The 20,383-nt window shown below is 38.7% G+C and overlaps 2 protein-coding genes across 2 annotated transcripts in view; one reads left to right on the forward strand and one right to left on the reverse strand.

Moving 5' to 3' along the window:
- The window catches only part of PGBD5 (piggyBac transposable element derived 5), a 187,576-nt gene that overhangs the window by 147,647 nt on the left and 19,546 nt on the right, over window positions 1-20,383 (forward strand). The window lies entirely within an intron of this gene.
- The window catches only part of LOC128656976 (gastrula zinc finger protein XlCGF66.1-like), a 473,235-nt gene that overhangs the window by 527 nt on the left and 452,325 nt on the right, over window positions 1-20,383 (reverse strand). The gene's annotated exons all lie outside the window — the stretch shown is intronic.

Genomic DNA, 20,383 nt, shown 5'->3' on the forward strand with positions numbered 1-20,383 from the left:
CCCACAAATCAGTTTTACAAACTTTGCCCCTGTGGAGGTGGTGAAGTAAGTTTGTGCTAGATTCTACGTTGATATGCGCTCTGCAACAGGTTGGAGCCCGGTTTTCCTCTCAGCGTGCAGTGAATGTCAGAGGGATGTGAGGAGAGTATTGCCTATTTGAATTCAATGATCTCCTTCTACGGGGTCTATTTCATAGGTTCTCTGTTATCGGTCGTCAGAGATTCATCTCTTACCTCCCTTTTCAGATCGACGATATACTCTTATATATACCATTACCTCTACTGATTCTCGTTTCAGTACTGGTTTGGCTTTCTACTACATGTAGATGAGTGTCCTGGGGGTAAGTAAGTCTTATTTTCTGTGACACTCTAAGCTATGGTTGGGCACTTTTATATAAAGTTCTAAATATATGTGTTTAAACATTATTTGCCTTTATTCAGGATGTTCAACGTTCCTTATTCAGACAGTCAGTTTCATATTTGGGGATTAATGCATATGGAATAATCAATTTTTTCTTACTTAAAATTTGACTTTTTCCTGTGGGCTGTTAGGCTCGCGGGGGCTGAAAATGCTCTCATTTTATTGCGTCATTCTTGGCGCGGACTTTCTTTGGGCGCAAAAATTTTCTTGTCATTTCCGGCGTCATACGTGTCGCCGGAAGTTGCTGCATTTTTTTGACATTTTTGCGCCAAAAAATGTCGGCGTTACCGGATTGTGGCGCCATTTTTGGTGCCAAAAGCATTTAGGCGCCAAATAATGTGGGCGGCTTTTTTGGCGCTAAAAAATTTGAGCGTCATTGTTGTCTCCACAATATTTAAGTCTCATTATTTATTGCTTCTGGTTGCTAGAAGCTTGTTCATTGGCATTTTTTTCCCATTCCTGAAAACTGTCATTTAAGGAATTTGATAATTTTTGCTTTATATGTTGTTTTTTCTATTACATATTGCAAGATGTCTCAGATTGACCCTGAATCAGAAGCCACTTCTGGAAAAACGCTTAACTGAGTTTCAGTTCTACCAAAGCTAAGTTCATTTATTTTAAATGTTATAAATGTTTATCTTTAGCTATGGTTTGTAATAAAGTTATTATGATATACTTTTACATGCAGAATCCATTAGTATTTATGCTTTATATATTTCCATCTTACATCTTATGTACAAGAAATATTTAGAAGATTTATAAGAAATATTTTTCTGATTCTATTTTAATGGCTTTGTCTGACTTCGTGCCTTCTAATAAAATTTTTAGGTCTTTTTCACTTCTTTTTTAATTATTGAAGTTTCAAATGACCAACAACATACTGATTTATCCTTCTCTGATGATGTTTTTTCTCTTTCAGAAATTTTCTTCATCAGATATTGACACTAACAAATCTACTTTTTTATTATTTTTCTATTATTAAAGTACATTTGTTCTTTGTTGAAAAGGTGTTGATTATTTTGGATATTAAGGTAACTAGTTCTTTAAGACTAGCTGACACTATTTCTGCCTATTTATTTCTTCTGTGTTTCCAGAGGTTTTCTTTCCAATTCCCCATTCTAGGGAATGGAATAGGCTGAGAATTTTCTTTTATTCCTTCTTCAAAGGTTTTTAACTATATTCTTTGCCAGCAGTTAAATTAAATTTGGAGGGTTCTCCAATTTATTGGGGCTATCTCTACTTCTACTAATTATGCTATTGTTTCTATAGCAAAATAGTATTTCTTTCTTCATGTAATTAGCAAGAGTCCATGAGCTAGTGACGTATGGGATATACATTCCTACCAGGAGGAGGGGCAAAGTTTCCCAAACCTCAAATGCCTATAAATACACCCCTCACCACACCCACAATTCAGTTTTACAAACTTTGCCTCCTATGGAGGTGGTGAAGTAAGTTTGTGCTAGATTCTACGTTGATATGCGCTCCGCAGCCAGGTGGAGCCCGGTTTTCCTCTCAGCGTGCAGTGAATGTCAGAGGGATGTGAGGAGAGTATTGCCTATTTGAATTCAATGATCTCCTTCTACGGGGTCTATTTCATAGGTTCTCTGTTATCGGTCGTAGAGATTCATCTCTTACCTCCCTTTTCAGATCGACGATATACTCTTATATATATACCATTACCTCTGCTGATTTCGTTTCAGTACTGGTTTGGCTTTCTACAACATGTAGATGAGTGTCCTGGGGTAAAGTAAGTCTTATTTTCTGTGACACTCTAAGCTATGGTTGGGCACTTTTTTATAAAGTTCTAAATATATGTATTCAAACATTTATTTGCCTTGACTCAGAATGTTCAACATTCCTTTTTTTCAGACAGTCAGTTTCATATTTGGGATAATGCATTTGAATCAATCATTTTTTCTTACCTTAAAAAATTTGACTTTTTTCCCTGTGGGCTGTTAGGCTCGCGGGGGCTGAAAATGCTTCATTTTATTGCGTCATTCTTGGCGCGGACTTTTTTGGAGCAAAAAAATCTTTCTGTTTCCGGCGTCATACGTGTCGCCGGAAGTTGCGTCATTTTTGACGTTCTTCTTGCGCCAAAAATGTCGGCGTTCTTGATGTGGCGTCATTTTTGGCCGCCAAAAGCATTTAGGCGCCAAATAATGTGGGCGTCTTATTTGGCGCTTAAAAAATATGGGCGTCGCTTTTGTCTCCACATTATTTAGTCTCTTTTTTCATTGCTTCTGGTTGCTAGAAGCTTGTTCTTTGGCATTTTTTTCCCATTCCTGAAACTGTCATTTAAGGAATTTGATCAATTTTGCTTTATATGTTGTTTTTTCTCTTACATATTGCAAGATGTCTCACGTTGCATCTGAGTCAGAAGATACTTCAGGAAAATCACTGCCTGGTGCTGGAACTACCAAAGCTAAGTGTATCTGCTGTAAACTTTTGGTAGCTATTCCTCCAGCTGTTGTTTGTATTAAATGTCATGACAAACTTGTTAATGCAGAAAATATTTCCTTTAGTAAAGTACCATTACCTGTTGCAGTCCATCAACATCTAATGTTCAGAATGTTCCTGATAACATAAGAGATTTTTGTTTCTGAATCCATTAAGAAGGCTATGTCTGTTATTCTCCTTCTAGTAAACATAAAAAGTCTTTTAAAACTTCTCTTTATCCAGATGAATTTTTAAATGAACATCATCATTCTGATCTAATGATTCTTCTGGTTCAGAGGATTCTGCGCTCAGAGGTTGATGCTGATAAATCTTCATATTTATTTAAAATGGAATTTATTCGTTCTTTACTTAAAGAAGTCCTAATTGCATTAGAAATTGAGGATTCTGGTCCTCTTGATACTAAATCTAAACGTTTAGACAAGGTCTTTAAATCTCCTGTAGTTATTCCAGAAGTTTTTTCCTGTTCCTGGTGCTATTTCTGAAGTAATTTCAAGGAATGGAATAATTTGGGTAATTCATTTACTCCTTCTAAACGTTTTAAGCAATTATATCCTGTGCCGTCCGACAGATTAGAGTTTTTGGGATAAAATCCCTAAAGTTGATGGGGCTATCTCTACCCTGGCTAAACGTACTACTATTCCTACGGCAGATGGTACTTCCTTTAAGGAATCCTTTAGATAGGAAAATTGAATCCTTTCTAAGAAAAGCTTATTTGTGTTCAGGTAATCTTCTTAGACCTGCTATATCTTTGGCGGATGTTGCTGCAGCTTCAACTTTTTGGTTGGAAAACTTTAGCGCAACAAGTAACAGATCATGATTCTCATAACATTATTATTCGTCTTCAACATGCTAATAATTTTATCTGTGATGCCGTTTTTGATATTATCAGAGTTGATGTCAGGTTTATGTCTCTAGCTATTTTAGCTAGAAGAGCTTTATGGCTTAAAACTTGGAATGCTGATATGTCTTCTAAATCGACTCTACTTTCCCTTTCTTTCCAGGGTAATAAATTATTTGGTTCTCAGTTGGATTCTATTATCTCAACTGTTACTGGGTGGGAAAGGAACTTTTTTACCTCAGGATAAAAAATCTAAGGGTACAAAACAGGGCTAATAATCGTTTCGTTCCTTTCGTTCAACAAAGAACTAAAGCCTGATCCTTCATCCTCAGGAGCAGTTTCAGTTTGGAAACCATCTCCAGTCCTGGAATAAATCCAAGCCTTCTAGAAAAGCAAAGCCAGCTTCTAAGTCCACATGAAGGTGCGGCCCTCATTCCAGCCCAGCTGGTAGGGGGGCAGATTTACGTTTTTTTCAAGAGAAATGTGGATCAATTCTGTTCACAATCTTTGGATTCAGAACATTGTTTCAGAAGGGTACAGAATTTGTTTCAAGATAAGACCTCCTGCAAAGAGATTTTTCCTTTCCCGTGTCCAGTAAACCCAGCGAAAGCTCAAGCATTTCTGAAATGTGTTCCATGATCTAGAGTTGGCTGGAGTAATTATGCCAGTTCCAGTTCTGGAACAGGGGGCTGGGGTTTTGTTATGTTCCTCGTCCCTTTAAATCAGGATGTTCAGGTCTTCACATTCCTATATAAGGCCCCTCCTCCAGTCTACCTATGCTTGGTAATTTGTATTCACTTAGCTATAAGCTGAGCAACAACGAAGACACCTTGCTGATATTCCTAACCAAGGAATTTACTACAATTGCTGTGTGCTATTCAACTTCGGATCGAATATTTCAGGTTTCCTTCAATTTCGGAATCTTCAAAGTATCTTTCACTTGTTAAAATCTGTTTCTCCCGGCTTATACATTGAAAGCCGTGTATCGGCGTCTGACGTCACCGTAAGTCTCAGGAGCTCTCTCTCACTCTGGCTGCAAACAACCAACTCCTGTGCTTAACAGCAACTCACCTTGAAGCTGCGGTAACCGTTACTATTTCTTACTCTCTGAAGGTGGTAACGTATTATACCTTAATTCTCTTACTACTTTTAAGGACTTTCCTGCATGTTATACAGTGTGACGCTTATGCAAATACAGCTACCTTTAACAATCTGATTGCTTGCAATATCTATCGATTCAGCTTGACGAACTGGTGCTTTAATATTCTATGTGCATTATCAAATATCATACTGTTGGTTTGTGAAGGACTGCCTGCTGTTTACATGAACTACTAACAACGTTTATAGGACTAACTAAGGACTGCCTGTTAACTAAAAACAATATAACCTTTATAAGAGCTCTCCTGCTTAATTTATATAGAAACACCTCCTGGTTGCAACCTGTGTATTTGAGGTCTGACATTCACCTACTACACTAATCTATATTTATCTTTCTTTTATCTACTATCTCTATAATTATCTGCATATGCAAACTGCTATTGCAATTCGGGATAATATACCTTTAAATCTCATTTCCTCCTCTCTGTATAATTATCTGCATATTGCAAACTGCTATTGCAATCGGGATAATATACCTTTAAATCTCATTTCTTTCACTCTGCATCCATGCAGCAGTGACCTCAGATCTATGAGCAAAAACTAGGTTCTTGATTACATCTAATGAACCTAAAGGTTTGGTGTGAGACTGAGTGGTCCTGCAGTTAAGGATATCAAATACTTACACTTAACATAACATATTACCAAGCCAAACATATATCCTACAGCATGGATATCAGTGAACTTACAAACCGTGTTGGTTCCCTTGCACAAAGCATGGACCATATGCTACAAGGCCTCAGAGAAATTAAAATTGAAAATGATCACATTAGGAAGTTTATTAATGTGCATTTATCTGATAAACCTGCTCCTATTGATTTAACACCTGAACCAATTGTATCTCCACCTGAAAAATTCTTTGGTGACAGGACTCAGTTTAGAGAATTTAAAAACTCCTGTACTTTGTATTTTTCTTTAAAACCCAGAACCTATGCATCTGATCGAGTCAAAGTTCTAACGGTCATCTCATATCTCAGAGGAGAGGCTAAATCATGGGCTAACGCCTTCTATGAGAACAATGACCCCATATTGGACTCCTTAGATGCCTTTTCTCTGCCATGTCCCTATTATATGAAGACCATCATAAGCAGAATACTGCTGAGACTGCTCTTAGGAACTTACGACAAGGTAAAAGAGCAGTAGAAGAATATATCACGGACTTTAAAAGATGGGCACCAGACACCCAATGGAATGAACCTGCTCTGAGAAATCAGTTCAGAACAGGTCTTTCTGAAACATTACAAGATGAATTAGCCCGTGGTGCAGTTCCTGTGGATTTAGAGAATCTTATGACCTTATGTATCACTGTTGATAGAAGGATAAGAGAACGTAGATCTGAAAGGGCACTATCTGATCCTGTTGTCAAGAAAATCCCAGCATACCATCCTGTGGTCACTGCACCATCTAAATCAAATGATGAACCTATGGAAGTTGCTGTCATGAGGGGTCCTCTAAAACCAGAGGAAAAAGCCAGAAGGAAGCTACATAACTTGTGTTTATATTGCGCAGCAAAGGACCATGCTGTTAGAGACTGTCCTGTGCTTGTCAGACAGAAGAGGGGTAAGAATCTTCAACACCAAAATTGCCTTAATAAATTGTCTGCGCTTACCACTCATTTACCAATTTCTGTTCTTTTTGCAGTGGCGTCTACATAAGACAAAAACCCAGGCCGTTATTGACTCTGGTGCATCTGGGAATTTCATTGACCAAGCATTTGTAACAAAACATAAAATACCCACAATAAAAAAAGATAGTGCACAAGCCATAAGATTGGTTGATGGTTTTCTTATGAATACGGGGCCTATCACCCATCACACTACACCCTTACAAGTTATCACACAGAAGGGCCATACTGAGACATGTACATTTGACATTTTGCCCTCTAGTTTATACCCGTTAATTTTTGGTATCAATTGGTTGATAAAACATGATCCAGATATTTCTTGGAAGCAAGGTGTGTGAATTTTAATTCCACTTACTGTAAGGAAGTCTGTTTTCCCAAAGCTTCTGTGTGTTGTATGACTGATCATGTTTTACCTGAATGTTATAAAGAATATTCTGATGTGTTTGACAAAGTAGAAGCTCAGAACTTACCCCCCCCACAGGTCATATGACTGTCCTATAGACTTACTACCCGGGCAGTTCCATTCCCTTTGGTCATATATACCCTATGTCAGAACCTGAATTGGTTCATTTGAAACAGTACTTAGAGGATAACCTTAAGAAAGGTTTTATAAGACCTTCCACCTCTCCAGCGGGTGCTGCAATGTTTTTTGTTAAAAATAAGGACGGATCACTTCGTCCTATTATCGACTACAGACAACTTAATAAATGTACCAAGAAAAACAGGTACCCACTCCCACTTATCCCTGAACTTATAGAACGGTTGCAAGGAGCTAAAATTTACACAAAATTAGATCTTAGAGGAGCTTATAACTTGATAAGAATGAGGAAAGGCGATGAGTGGCTAACAGCTTTCCGCACACGTTATGGACTGTATGAATATACAGTAATGCCTTTTGGGCTGTGCAACGCTCCTGCAACGTTCCAGTGTTTTATAAATGGACGGTATTTCATGACTTACTTGATGTCTGTATGGTCATTTATTTAGATGACATTTTAATCTATTCTGACAATATAATAAACCATCACACCCATGTCAAGCTTGTTTTGTCCAGACTTCGTACACACCATCTCTATGCCAAGTTAGAGAAATGCAGTTTTAATACCACTACTATCTCCTTCTTAGGATACCAGGTTTCCCCTTCTGTATCGCTATGGAAGCAAACAAAGTGGAAGCTATTACTAACTGGAGCACCCCCGTACACAAAAAGATGTTCAGAGATTTCTTGGGTTTGCAAACTTCTATAGGAAGTTTATCAAGGGCTTTTCTGAGATTGCTAGACCCTTGACTAAATTAACTCAGAAAAAACCTGGGTTCTCTTGGAATATACATGCTGAGAACGCATTAAAGTATTAAAGGAGAGGTTTGTAAACAGCACCGATACTCAAATTCCCAGATCCCAGTTTACAGTACACGCTTGAGGTTGATGCTTCTGAGTACGCTCTTGGAGCTGTACTCTCACAAAGAGTTTCACCCAAGGAAGCAATACATCCAATATCATATTACTCTAGGGTAATGAGCTCAGCCGAGCTAAATTATGCTATTGGTGAAAAAGAGCTTCTCGCTATAAAATCAGCACTAGAGTTTTGGAGACACCTCCTTGAGGGTACTAAACATACTATTCTTATATTTACGGATCATAGAAACCTTGAATATTTAAAAACCAGCAAAACATTAACATCTAGACAAGTTAGATGGAGCCTCTTCTTTTCAAGATTTGATTTTACCATCACTTACCGCCCAGGTTCCAAAAATACAAAAGCAGATGCGCTTTCAAGGAAGGATCCAAAACCTCAACATTATATACCTCCAGATTCTATCATTCCACAAAATAAGTTCATTGGATTGACTTCATCACTGAAACCTCTATAAAAGAGTATCAGAGAGCAGATCCAAAACTCCATTAGCAGATCTACAAAAACACAGTAGTAATCTGTATTACCATGGAAACCAGATATACATTCCAGAACCTCTACGAAATGAATTGATGCCATTCTGCACATGATTCTCTCCTTTCAGGACATCCTGGACTTCATAAAACACTACGCATACTACAAAGAGACTATTGGTGGCCCAATATGAAAAGTTCTGTCTCTTCTTACATTCGATCCTGTTCTGTCTGCGCTACTTGCAAACATACTAGAACTCGTCCTTATGGACTTCTACTTTCATTACCAGTTCCTGAAAGACCTGGAAGGACATAGCAATGGACTATATAGTGGAGCTACCTCCATCCTCTAACCATAACACAATTCTAGTCATTGTTGATCTGTTTTCTAAAATGGCACACTTTATCCACATATGGGTTTACCAACCGCATCCGAAACAGCCATACTGTTCTTGAATCATGTTGTAAAGTTACATGGACTACCTGACTCCATCACGTCTGATAGAGGATCTCAATTCACCTCTAAGTTCTGGACTCAGTTATGTTCTATTCTCAAGATTACTAGGAGATTAAGTACTGCTTATCATCCCCAGACTAATGGTCAGTGCGAAAGGACTAACCAGTCTCTTGAACAGTATCTGAGATGCTATTGTACCAACCAACAGGATAACTGGTTCGCTCTGCTGCCTACTGCAGAATTTGCACATAATAACATGACCAACGCATCCACAAAAACTTCGCCATTCTATATTAATTATGGTTTTTCACCCTTCATATCATCTTTTCCACAGAACCGATTCCTTGCTACCTACGGTTGATCAGACAGTTAATACTATTGCTGAGGGTTTTTTCTGTTCTCAAAACAACCTTACAAGAAGCTCAAGCTTCACAGAAACATCATTATGATTTGAGACGCTCAAAACCCCCTCCTTATAAACCTGGAGATAAGGTTTGGCTAAGTACCAAACACCTGAAACTCTGTATTCCAAGTAAAAAGCTTGGAAGTCTCTTCATAGGTCCCTATGACATAGTTAAGGTTGTTAATCCAAATGCTGTGACTCTTCAGCTACCTCCCTCTCTCAGGATACATCCTACATTCCATGTGTCCCTCCTGAAACCTTTCTCTCCGACAAGGGATCCCCCTCATCCGTCATTGACTAACCCTCCAGTTGTGGATGATGTTGAGTATGAAGTGGATTCTATTTTGGACTCTCGTTTATACCGCAATCAACTCCAGTACCTGGTACGATGGAAAGGTTTTGGGGCTGATGAGGACTCCTGGGAACCATACTCTAATTTGTCGGCACCCCCGTCTTCTTTCAATTTTCCATCGAAGACATCCCGACCGACCCAAGCCTTGATCCGCGGAGCGGCTCTTTTTAGGGGGGGCGTCCTGTTATGTTCCTGTCCCTTTAAATCAGGATGTTCAGGTATTCACATTCCTATATAAGGCCCCTCCTCCAGTCTACCTATGCTTGGTAATTTGTATTCACTTAGCTATAAGCTGAGCAACAACGAAGACACCTTGCTGATATTCCTAACCAAGGAATTTACTACAATTGCTGTGTGCTATTCAACTTCGGATCGTAATATTTCAGGTTTCCTTATTTTGACCGGAATCTTCAAAGTATCTTTCACTTGTTAAAATCTGTTTCTCCCGGCTTATACATTGAAAGCCGTGTATCGGCGTCTGACGTCACCGTAAGTCTCAGGAGCTCTCTCTCACTCTGGCTGCAAACAACCAACTCCTGTGCTTAACAGCAACTCACCTTGAAGCTGCGGTAACCGTTACTATTTCTTACTCTCTGAAGGTGGTAACGTATTATACCTTAATTCTCTTACTACTTTTAAGGACTTTCCTGCATGTTATACAGTGTGACGCTTATGCAAATACAGCTACCTTTAACAATCTGATTGCTTGCAATATCTATCGATTCAGCTTGACGAACTGTGCTTTAATATTCTATGTGCATTATCAAATATCATACTGTTGGTTGTGAAGGACTGCCTGCTGTTTACATGAATACTAACAACGTTATAGACTAACTAAGGACTGCCTGTTAACTAAAAACAATATAACCTGTTATAGAGCTCTCCCTGCTTAATTTATATAGAAACACCTCCTGGTTGCAACCTGTGTTATTTGAGGCTGACATTCACCTACTAACACTAATCTATATTTATCTTTCTTTTATCTACTATCTCTATAATTATCTGCATATTGCAAACTGCTATTGCAATCGGGATAATATACCTTTAAATCTCATTTCCTCCTCTCTGTATAATTATCTGCATATTGCAAACTGCTATTGCAATCGGGATAATATACCTTTAAATCTCATTTCTTTCACTCTGCATCCATGCAGCAGTGACCCTCAGATCTATGAGCAAAAACTAGGTTCTTGATTACATCTAATGAACCTAAAGGTTTGGTGTGAGACTGAGTGGTCCTGCAGTTAAGGATATCAAATACTTACACTTAACATAACAGTTTTATTCGAATCTCTTCATTGTACCAAAGAAGGAGAATTCCTTCAGACCAGTTCTGGATCTAAAAATATTGAATCGTTATGTAAGGATACCAACATTCAAAATGGTAACTATAAGGACTATCCTGCCTTTTGTTCAGCAAGGGCATTATATGTCTACAATAGATTTACAGGATGCATATCTGCATATTCCGATTCATCCAGCTCACTATCAGTTTCTGAGATTCTCTTTCCTGGACAAGCATTACCAGTTTGTGGCTCTGCCGTTTGGCCTAGCAACAGCTCCAAGAATTTTTACAAAGGTTCTCGGTGCCCTTCTGTCTGTAATCAGAGAACAGGGTATTGTGGTATTTCCTTATTTGGACGATATCTTGGTACTTGCTCAGTCTTCACATTTAGCAGAATCTCATACGAATCGACTTGTGTTGTTTCTTCAAGATCATGGTTGGAGGATCAATTCACTAAAAAGTTCATTGATTCCTCAGACAAGGGTAACCTTTTTGGGTTTCCAGATAGATTCAGTGTCCATGACTCTGTCTTTGACAGACAAGAGACGTCTAAAATTGATTTCAGCTTGTCGAAACCTTCAGTCACAATCATTCCCTTCGGTAGCCTTATGCATGGAAATTCTAGGTCTTATGACTGCTGCATCGGGACGCGATCCCCTTTGCTCGTTTTCACATGCGACCTCTTCAGCTCTGTATGCTGAACCAATGGTGCAGGGATTACACAAAGATATCTCAATTAATATCTTTAAAACCGATTGTACGACACTCTCTGACGTGGTGGACAGATCACCATTGTTTAGTTCAGGGGGCTTCTTTTGTTCTTCCGACCTGGACTGTAATTTCAACAGATGCAAGTTTTACAGGTTGGGGAGCTGTGTGGGGGTCTCTGACGGCACAAGGGGTTTGGGAATCTCAGGAGGTGAGATTACCGATCAATATTAAGGAACTCCGTGCAATTTTCAGAGCTCTTTAGTCCTGGCCTCTTCTGAAGAGAGAGTCGTTCATTTGTTTTCAGACAGACAATGTCACAACTGTGGCATACATCAATCATCAAGGAGGGACTCACAGTCCTCTGGCCATGAAAGAAGTATCTCGAATTCTGGTTTGGGCGGAATCCAGCTCCTGTCTAATCTCTGCGGTTCATATCCCAGGTATAGACAATTGGGAAGCGGATTATCTCAGTCGCCAAACGTTGCATCCGGGCGAATGGTCTCTTCACCCAGAGGTATTTCTTCAGATTGTTCAAATGTGGGAACTTCCAGAAATAGATCTGATGGCTTCTCATCTAAACAAGAAACTTCCCAGGTATCTGTCCAGATCCCGGGATCCTCAGGCGGAGGCAGTGGATGCATTATCACTTCCTTGGAAGTATCATCCTGCCTATATCTTTCCGCCTCTAGTTCTTCTTCCAAGAGTAATCTCCAAGATTCTGAAGGAATGCTCGTTTGTTCTGCTGGTAGCTCCAGCATGGGCCTCACAGGTTTTGGTATGCGGATCTTGTCCGGATGGCTTCTTGCCAGCCGTGGACTCTTCCGTTAAGACCAGACCTTCTGTCGCAAGGTCCTTTCTTCCATCAGGATCTCAAATCCTTAAATTTAAAGGTATGGAGATTGAACGCTTGATTCTTAGTCAAAGAGGTTTCTCTGACTCTGTGATTAATACTATGTTACAGGCTCGTAAATCTGTTTCTAGAGAAATATATTATAGAGTCTGGAAGACTTATATTTCTTGGTGTCTTTCTCATCATTTTTCTTGGCATTCTTTTAGAATTCCGAGAATTTTGCAGTTTCTTCAGGATGGTTTGGATAAAGGTTTGTCTGCAAGTTCCTTGAAAGGACAAATCTCTGCTCTTTCTGTTCTTTTTCACAGAAAGATTGCTAATCTTCCTGATATTCATTATTTTGTACAAGCTTTGGTTCGTATAAAACCTGTCATTAAGTCAATTTCTCTTCCTTGGAGTTTGAATTTGGTTCTGGGGGCTCTTCAAGCTCCTCCGTTTGAACCTATGCATTCATTGGACATTAAATTACTTTCTTGGAAATTTTTGTTCCTTTTGGCCATCTCTTCTGCCAGAAGAGTCTCTGAATTGTCTGCTCTTTCTTGTGAGTCTCCTTTTCTGATTTTTCATCAGGATAAGGCGGTGTTGCGAACTTCTTTTGAATTTTTACCTAAGGTTGTGAATTCCAACAACATTAGTAGAGAAATTGTGGTTCCTTCATTCTAAGGAGAAATCATTGCATTCTTTGGATGTTGTTAGAGCTTTGAAATATTATGTTGAAGCTACTAAGTCTTTCCGAAAGACTTCTAGTCTATTTGTCATCTTTTCCGGTTCTAGAAAAGGCCAGAAAGCTTCTGCCATTTCTTTGGCATCTTGGTTGAAATCTTTAATTCATCATGCTTATGTTGAGTCGGGTAAAACTCCGCCTCAAAGGATAACAGCTCATTCTACTAGGTCAGTGTCTACTTCCTGGGCATTTAGGAATGAAGCTTCGGTTGATCAGATTTGCAAAGCAGCAACTTGGTCTTCTTTGCATACTTTTACTAAATTCTACCATTTTGATGTATTTTCTTCTTCTGAAGCAGTTTTTGGTAGAAAAGTACTTCAGGCAGCTGTTTCAGTTTGAATCTTCTGCTTATATTTTTCATATTAAACTTTATTTTGGGTGTGGATTATTTTTCAGCGGAATTGGCTGTCTTTTTTTTATCCCTCCCTCTCTAGTGACTCTTGCGTGGAAAGATCCACATCTTGGGTAGTCATTATCCCATACGTCACTAGCTCATGGACTCTTGCTAATTACATGAAAGAAAACATAATTTATGTAAGAACTTACCTGATAAATTAATTTCTTTCATATTAGCAAGAGTCCATGAGGCCCGCCCTTTTTGTGGTGGTATGATTTTTTTGTATAAAGCACAATTATTCCAATGCCTTATTTTTTATGCTTTCGCACTTTTTTATCACCCCACTTCTTGGCTATTCGTTAAACTGATTTGTGGGTGTGGTGAGGGGTGTATTTATAGGCATTTTGAGGTTTGGGAAACTTTGCCCCTCCTGGTAGGAATGTATATCCCATACGTCACTAGCTCATGGACTCTTGCTAATATGAAAGAAATGAATTTATCAGGTAAGTTCTTACATAAATTATGTTTTTCCTTTAGATAGTTGTATCTTATTTATGGAAAATTATTTAGTTTCAGGTACTTTTCTTGGTCCTGTGATTTATTTGGATTTTGCAATTGCTTCATTTTTTCTGTTTACTTTAAGATCAAGTATCAGATTATGATTTATTTTAGCATTGTTAAGGGACAACATTTACTAGACTAGGTGCTGTTGCATTTGTCTTGTTGTTTTGCATTTATTGATTATGCAAGTCCACTGTATTGACTGGTCCTTTAAACTGGACTATCATGCTAATAATTTCATTTGTGTCTTCATTTTATTGAATATTTTCGCAAATGAGGGTTAATCTATGTCTTTAGTTATTTTAGCTAGAAGAATTTTGTGATTTTTAAAAAAAAAATAAAAAAATCCATATTTCTTTTGTTCTAAGATAATCAATTATGGGGCGGAGTCAGCCGCCGAGGTGGATGGTCGCACTTCTTTGGAGCTCCCGGCTCTAGATATACTGAAAGGGGCCTATTTAACTCTTTTACACCTCAAATTTCTTCTGAGACGAGTCCCAGTATCTTCAACTATTCTAAGCTTGAGCCAGGGAGCCTGTAAAGAATCTACCTCCTTTGATCTGGCATTTTGGCAAGACCAGCCATATAGATTATGGCATCTGAGACAACCAAGATGGCGGCGACCTCATGGGATAAGGAAATCTCGAAACTACTAGAGGTCCACTTTTCACAATTAACGCTAGCACTTCTAAAAGTGATGGAGACGGTACCGCAAGTTAACACGCACCTTGAGAACCCAGAGAAGCCACAAGGCTCTTTTGAAGGCAATTTAAATGAAGTATCCGTGCCTTCCCTCTTTGACTCTAGCTATGGCAAAGCCGAACTGCTATCAGATGAAGGGGACTGGTCTATGCAAAGCACCTCACTACCGGAGGGGTCAGATGTCTCCCTAACTATCGTTACCACCCAATATGAGCGGCATTCTATCCAGCGAATGGTACCTAACCGGCAAATGGAGAAGCTGTGCCCTGCTATGGTCCGTGACTCTCTCCTATTATCATACGGAGGTTTTGGGAAACGGCTGGCAGAGAAGGGAGACCAGCTTGTTATTGCAGCGAGTGATGCAGTAGTAGTGACTGCGAAAGTGAGGCCCTGTTATTTTACATGGGAGAGCTGCTTCTCGACATCGGAGGCTGTGCACTTTGGCTGTGCTCCATTATGTGGCCGAATCTGTCATGCCAATATTACCGGGACTATTCAGACAGTTGGGGTAGGCTAAGCTCTTTCGTCTGAGAAAATTACAGCTCTCTGTTGAGCGAACTATTATTGTTTGGACTTCTGCTGGTTCGAGTGATCACCATTATGGTGTAGTTAGATATATCTATTTTCTGAATTCCTAGTTTTATTTATAAGTTTAATTACTGGTTTCATTACTGCTGAATGGTTCAGGTTCTATGTCAGATTTACTTCTTATGTTTGTACAGTGGTGAGACGGCTATTCTAACTGATTCTGTCGATGCTGCTATATAATATTTACAATTAACGATGCCTTTTGTTTCAGGACATGTTGGGTATATTATATATAAAGCTTTCCCTCAAGTTCCCAACAGGGAGTGTTGTTCCACATTCTGGGTTTGTGCCTTGTGAAGACACTAAATAGGTTTGAATTTAAGTGTTTTATGTCACTTTGCATTTAGAGTTCAATAGCAACCTACCATTAAAACCTAACCTTTACTTGTTATAGTTGACATGCCTGCCCTTGGGTATAGGGCCCATGCCCCGGGGCAAGTTTATGTAAGAAGATTGAAACACAAACCCTCTTATAGCATGATACTGGTGTAACAACATTCATATATAGTTAAAATCTTTTTATACCGACATTCATGGCTATCACCTAACACTTTAGATAAATGACGAGGATAGTACATGATGCGCTGTTTTGATTCTCTTCTTTGTTTTCAAGTTTAAAAATATATATTGTATGCTCTGTAATATGACAGTTACTGCTTCTCAACCCAGACACACTATCTTCATGGCTTTTCGCAATACTTAACACTACCTCATTGTTAAATGACTCTTGAGGACATAATGTTTATGTTTTGCGATTACATTAAACTATTGTATACGTTTTATACAAACTTCTCTCTCATTACAAACAGCTCCCTCTACCCTACCCCGAGATATTTACTTGTGTTATAGATCATTCTTTTCAGACCTTGTTAGGCTGGCAATCCCATCATATTAGCATAAGTCAATTATGACCATAGTGGCTAGCTTAAGAACTCTGCCGTCCTCACGATAATAACAATAATTTCTATATTCTTATATAGCACCTCCCCCCCCATCAATACACTCTGGCATTCGTCATCATGCTGGAAGTGTTTTCATGCGGTTTCCCTTGATAAATACCGCAAATACAATTACCCACCAAACACTTTCCATTTTTATTCCTTTCTCTATCCATTTTTGCATTCATTCAATCATCCTTATAATATATATTTCGATAGGCATATTTGTATTGTGTTTCATTGTTATTTAATTATTGAAGAAATGTTGTAATACAAAAAAGTAAAAAATGTAAGAGGTCTGCTTTGTTTTGGGACTTTTATTATGACATACCAAGGACTACTACTTCTTTGGAAGTGGAAACCACTGTATATTTTACTACAATTAAGTTTAATATGTGATGTTTTATATTTCTTTTATTTGTATGTCACTCCTTTATAAACCTCAATAAAAATGATTTAAACAAAAAAAAAAAAAAAGATAATCAATTATTTGTTTTATAATTGGATTCAAGTATTTTCCTGTGTTTTTCCTGTTTCCGGGTAGTCGTGCTTGTTGTAGCTGTTACTAACCAGTGAGGTTCTCATTACCAAGCCGCTGCCAAGTGAAGTCTTAGTATCCTGATTTACTGTGAGGAGCCAGTGGATCTGTCATTATCCACACCTGCGAGGAGAGAGCATACCGGAGAGAGCAAGCTGGTTTGCTCTGATAACCAGTCCGTTTCCACAAGCACACTGGTGTGCTCTGCAAAAGTGTGAGTACCCTGGAAATTGAATACTGCTGTGTGAAATATATTGGGTCTGTGGATGCACACAATGGTCGATCTTGTTTGTGTTTAAATCCTACACAGATTGGCTTCGATCTGGAAAAAGAAGGATTTTGATTCTGAATCAGGGAGAGTCCACTGCCGACAGTCAAAGAAAATTTTGAACTTGTTTGTCAAATTATAAGACTATACATTTTCTAGTGGACTTTTAAACTGGGACATTCAATTTAATGAGGTACCATTATCCATTATTATATACCATTGTCCATTTGTTTTATAAGATTTTTAAATCTGGTATACACAATTTTTAATCACATTAGCGCCCTCTGGTGTTTCTTGCACTTAACTGTTACTCTGGGCTTCAAGATTGAGTTCTAAGACTAAAACTTTAAGCTTATACTAGTTTGGTTGTTCTTATTAAGGAACGAATTCCTGAGTTCTTTCCCAAGTAACATGTTTATAATTGGGGTTCGAAATCAGCTCCCTAATATTGCGATGTACGTGCCGTATTCCAGCTTGGCTAGTAAAGGGCAGGTTAAGACTTCTTTGAAATTTATTTGGTTCTATTTTGTCCAAATTTCTTTGATTTTATTCCAGTAAGGCTAACACTTTCTTTAAGTGTGTTTCTGTCCTATATATTTTGGTTACTGTTGAAGCATGGCTGGGCACCCATGGGGTTCAAGCGCTGCTCACACCTGGAATCTTCTGGGGTATTTCTTCCAGTTCCTTTTTTAGGAACCGGGTTTGGAGTTTTATTCAAACTATTTTGCCTTTTTATGTTCATTGATAGCATTATTTGTTTTCATTAGATACAATAAATGCATATTTTCATTTTTCTGTTTTCATTCAGATTATTTTCTGAGGATTCGGAATCTCATATGATTCACTTGCCCTTCAGGATATAGTTAGAGGATCTTTTTTTTTAAAAGCTCTTGATTCCTCACACAAGGGTCACCTTTTTTAGGTTTCCAGATAGTTTGTGTCACTGTCTTTGTCTCTATCAGACAAGGGATAATTCTATTGGGTTCCGTCTGTCGGTACCTTTAGTCTCTATTATTTCCTTCAGTTGCTATATATGCATAGAAGTTTTAGGTCTTATGGCCACAGCATTGGATTCAATTCCCTTTGCTCATTTTCACTAGAAAGAACCTTTCCAGTCTTTTATGAGTGTTGTTTCTTCTAGAACATGGTTGGAGGATCAATTTACCAAAAAGTTCGTTGATTCCTCAGACAAGGGTAACCTTTTTAGGTTTCCTGATAGATTCAGTGTCCTTGACTCTGTCTCTGACGGACAAGAGACGTCTGAAATTGGTTTCAGCTTGTCGAAACCTTCAGTCTCAATCTTTCCCTTCGGTAGCCTTATGCATGGAAATTCTAGGTCTTATGACTGCTGCATTGGACGCGGTCCCCTTTGCTCGTTTTCACATGCGACCTCTTCAGCTCTGTATGCTGAACCATTGGTGCAGGGATTATACAAAGATATCTCAATTAATATCTTTAAAACCGATTGTACGACACTCTCTGACATGGCACCGTCGTTTAGTTCAGGGGGCTTCTTTTGTTCTTCCAACCTGGACTGTGATTTCAACAGATGCAAGCCTGACAGGTTGGGGAGCTGTTTGGGGGTCTCTGACAGCACAAGGGGTTTGGGAATCTCAGGAGGTGAGATTACCAATCAATATTTTAGAACTCCGTGCAATTTTCAGAGCTCTTCAGTCATGGCCTCTTCTAAAGAGAGAGTCGTTCATTTGTTTTCAGACGGACAATGTCACAACTGTGGCATATGTCAATCATCAAGGAGGGACTTACAGTCCTCTGGCTATGAAAGAAGTATCTCGAATTCTGGTATGGGCGGAATCCAGCTCCTGTCTAATTTCTGCGGTTCATATCCCAGGTATAGACAATTGGGAAGCGGATTATCTCAGTCGCCAAACGTTACATCCGGGCGAATGGTCTCTTCACCCAGAAGTATTTCTTCACATTGTTCAAATGTGGGGACTTCCAGAAATAGATCTGATGGCTTCTCATCTAAACAAGAAGCTTCCCAGGTATCTGTCCAGATCCAGGGATCCTCAGGCGGAGGCAGTGGATGCATTGTCACTTCCTTGGAAGTATCATCCTGCCTATATCTTTCCTCCTCTAGTTCTTCTTCCAAGAGTAATTTCCAAGATTCTAAAGGAGTGCTCGTTTGTTCTGCCTGGTGGCTCCAGCATGGCCTCACAGGTTTTGGTATGCGGATCTTGTCCGGATGGCCACTTGCCAACCGTGGACTCTTCCGTTAAGACCAGACCTATCACAAGGTCCTTTTTTCCATCAGGATCTCAAATCCTTAAATTTGAAGGTATGGAGATTGAACGCTTGATTCTCAGTCATAGAGGTTTCTCTGACTCTCTGATTAATACTATGTTACAGGCTCGTAAATCTGTATCTAGGAAGATATATTATCGAGTCTGGAAGATTTACATTTCTTGGTGTTTTTCTCATCATTTTTCTTGGCATTCTTTTAGAATTCCTAGAATTTTACAGTTTCTTCAGGATGGTTTGGATAAAGGTTTGTCTGCAAGTAGGCAAGTAGGCAAGGACAAATCTCTGCTCTTTCTGTTCTTTTTCACAGAAAGATTGCTAGTCTTCCTGATATTCATTGTTTTGTACAAGCTTTGGTTCGTATAAAACCTGTTATTAAGTCAATTTCTCCTCCTTGGAGTTTGAATTTGGTTCTGGGGGCTCTTCAAGCTCCTCCGTTTGAACCTATGCATTCGCTGGACATTAAATTACTTTCTTGGAAAGTTTTGTTTCTTTTGGCTATCTCTTCTGCTAGAAGAGTTTCTGATTTATCTGCTCTTTCTTGTGAGTCTCCTTTTCTGATTTTTCATCAGGATAAGGCGGTGTTGCGAACTTCTTTTAAATTTTTTTTTTTTTTTTTTTAATTTTCAAAAGAGCTTTATTAAGAGAATTGATATTTTACAGCACTTATAAGAATAACATATCATATAACACATAGACAAGTAAAAGTTTGTTGCATATTTACTGATGATGTGATAAGACCGCGTGCTTTTGCTGTGAGTCCACTTATCCAACAAATCATGAATTTTATCAGTTCATAAGGTACGCTTGGGAGAAGATAGATGAGGTCCAAAGAAGATGTTGGTTGAACAGGACAAGTGGACTAAACTTAATAATCGCTCTATCTATACCCCAGCTATGGGGACCTCTCTTGGATCCCATATCTAAAAAGATCTTCGGATATGCTGGTGTTGGGGTTAACCTAACTAACAATAAACCTTATTTACAAAGAAAAAACAAAAAAAAAACCTTTAAACATTGTAGGG

Source organism: Bombina bombina, chromosome 4 (genome assembly GCF_027579735.1).
Source record: "Bombina bombina isolate aBomBom1 chromosome 4, aBomBom1.pri, whole genome shotgun sequence".
In the NCBI taxonomy this organism is placed as follows: Eukaryota; Metazoa; Chordata; class Amphibia; order Anura; family Bombinatoridae; genus Bombina; species Bombina bombina.